We start from the raw sequence: 3,308 nt of genomic DNA on the forward strand, positions 1-3,308 counted from the left end.
AGTGTGTGTGTGTGTCAGTCTCTGCTACTCCTGTTTATAAAGCCGTCTTATCTGTGCCCCCCGTGGCCCTGCCTCCGTCAACACACACACACACACACACACACACACACACACACACACACACACACACACACACACACACACACACACACACACACACACACACACACACACACACACACACACACACACACACGCATGTGGAGGGTCGTCCCGATATCTTTGCTCCCGCTGCTCCAGTCAAACTGATGTGACGGCTTGCTTGACCTCCTCAAAGGTCAAGGGTCGTGTGAAATGACAGTCAAACTCACTTTCCCATCTCTCTGTTTTTGGACTCTTCAACCCTTTTTCCTTTTACTCTCCCCTCTTTCCCATCGTTACCCTTGATCTGTACTGTTGTTGTGCTTCTCGCCAGTGTTGCCAGATGTGTCAGACCAAATCCTGCCCAAAAGCTTCTCAAAAACCGCCAAAATGCGCGGAATTCCGCCCAAATTCAACATTTTACATGGACTTCTATTGGGCACCCGCCCAATCTGGCAACACTGCTTCTTGCCTCTGTTTCTTGTCAATGTTATTGCCCTTATTTAAACCCCCCTTCGCAGAACATGGTGGTGCCGTTATATCTTGGGACAGAAACAGATGACCCAACACTTGGAATGTGCAGAGTCAGTTACATCATTTGCATACTATATTTACAACATGGACAGGTGTGAACCGTTCATATATGCCATATATAGCTTTACAGCAGATATGCATTCTGTAATAACAAATACACTTTACAGCAGATATGCATTCTGTAATAACAAATACAAAATTCTGCCTATGTAACAGAAATGAGAAATATTTACTGATTTCACTTTATCACTATAGTTATAGTTCCCAAATCTGTTTCGCAAAGTGTGTGTGTGTGTGTGTGTGTGTGTGTGTGTGTGTGTGTGTGTGTGTGTGTGTGTGTGTGTGTGTGTGTGTGTGTGTGTGTGTGTGTGTGTGTGTGTGTGTGTGTGTGTGTGTGTGTGTGTGGGGGTGTTTGTGTGTGTGTGTGTGTGTGTGTGTGTGCGCGTGCGTTGTTTGTGCTATCCTGTGTAAGGAACACGTGCCAGTTTGAATCCTTGCTGCTGAAATGTAGGTGAGAGGTCGGTCGCCAGCCCTGCAGACGTCACTGTGACCAGGGTCATTCCCCCAAATACACACACACCAGCCCTCCACACCCCCACAACAACCCCCGATCCCACACACACCAGCTCTCCACACCCCTACAACAACCCCCGCTCCCATACACACCCACCCAGCAACGCACCCACACACACCCACACCCACACCCACACACACACGCACACACACATGCAAGCCAGGCTCTTTGCAACCAGCTTCAGCCATGATTTCAAGTCAAGTCAAGTCAGGTTTTATTGTCAAGTTTCTTCATATGCACAGGTCATACAAGGAAATTGAAATGCCGTTTTCTCTCTTATACATTTACAGACTGACATCAAAGTGCAAGGCAGGACAAGTAACAGTGATGGTCCAATACCCATAAAGTGATGAAGTAATGAATAATACTGAGCATTTAACATCGGTGAGTCACAGTGTTGGACCAGTAATAACCAGGAACAATAGTGGTGGAGTATAAATAGCAAATAACATTTAACATTGAACATTTGACATATAGGGGAAAGAATAGAAGACATGTAATAACAATAATAATCATAGCAGTAGAATGCAAAAAGACAAGGCTATGCTTTTTTAAATTTGGAACACATTTGAAAAAAGCGTTATATTTGCAGATTATTTTTGCACGTGTGTGTGTGTGTGTGTGTGTGTGTGTGTGTGTGTGTGTGTGTGTGTGTGTGTGTGTGTGTGTGTGTGTGTGTGTGTGTGTGTGTGTGTGTGTGTGTGCGTGTGTGTGCGCGTGCGCATGTGTGTGTGTGTGTGTGTTTATTTTTATGTGTGTGGGGGGGTATGGTGTGTGTGTGTGTATATGGGTGTGGGTGTGTGTGCATGGCTAGCTGTGGAAGTCAGATTACTTGCAAGATCTTGTAAATTGTTAGTCTTGATAAGTCGTCATAGTCTTGACTTCTTTATGTGAAGCTGCTTGCTCATCGTTCATGAAGTTCATAGGACACTTAACAATTCACACCGAAGTTGCCATTCATGCATTTGTCATTCATAAAAAACAAGATAACAAGGTTTGCCTTCTTAAGCCATTGTGTGTGTGTGTGTGTGTGTGCGTGCGTGCGTGCGTGTGTGTGTGTGTGTGTGTGTGTGTGTGTGTGTGTGTGTGTGTGTGTGTGTGTGTGTGTGTGTGTCTGTGTGTGCGCGCGCGCGCGCATCTGTGTGTGTGTGTGCATGTGCGCATGTGCATGTTGCATTTCTACGTATAGTACGTATATACGTGTTTGTGTGTGCAAGCGTCTGTACAATAGTGTTTATACAGCTCTGCAGGGAGAGGTTTCCCAGGCCCCGTGTTGTGTTTGTGGAGTCCAAAGCTTTGTAGGTCAAGGACCTGTAGGGTTTGCAGAGAGATTTTCACTGGGGACACAAGCAACAGGGACACAGGCTGCAGACGCAGGTGGAAGAGAGACAGGTTGCAGAGACACATAGGATTTGCAGAGATTTTCTTTTTTAAAAATGTTTATTTTTGGCCTTTATTATTACAAAGACAGTGTGAGAGTAGACCGGAAATGATTGGGAGAGAGAGACGGGGCAGGCCTGGGAACTGAACCCAGCCAGATTCGAACCAGGGTCCCCGTGGTGGCAATGTACGCCCAAATGTGGGGGGCTTAGCGCACTGTGCCACAGCGTCCCCTTGCTCAAAGATTTTCACTGGGGACACAAGCAACAGGGACACAGACTGCAGACGCAGGTGGAAGAGAGACAGGTTGCAGAGGCACATTGTAAATGGTAAATGGACTGCATAACGCCTTTCCACTCCTTTTAACACTCAAGGCGCTTTACATTGTATGCCTCACATTTACCCAGTCACAGTCCCATTCACACACCGGTGGCAGCGGCTGCCACGCAGGGTACCACTCTGTGCAGTCATGGGTAAGCGGTTAGGGCTTCAGACTTGAAACCCAAAGGTTGCCAGTTTGACTTCTGATGTGCTAGTGAGGGAGGTAATTAACCAGTGCTCTCCCCCATCCTCCTCCATGACTGAGGTACCCTGAGTATGTATGGTGCCGTTCCACTGCACTGTTCCCTTTCAGGCACCACTGGGGGCTGCCCCCTTGCACGGGTGAGGCATAAATGCAATTTCGTTGTGTGCACTTGTGTGCTGTGGAATGCTATGTCACACTGACAATGGGAGTTGA

The sequence above is a fragment of the Engraulis encrasicolus genome, chromosome 9 (genome assembly GCF_034702125.1).
Source record: "Engraulis encrasicolus isolate BLACKSEA-1 chromosome 9, IST_EnEncr_1.0, whole genome shotgun sequence".
NCBI classification, from domain to species: domain Eukaryota; kingdom Metazoa; phylum Chordata; class Actinopteri; order Clupeiformes; family Engraulidae; genus Engraulis; species Engraulis encrasicolus.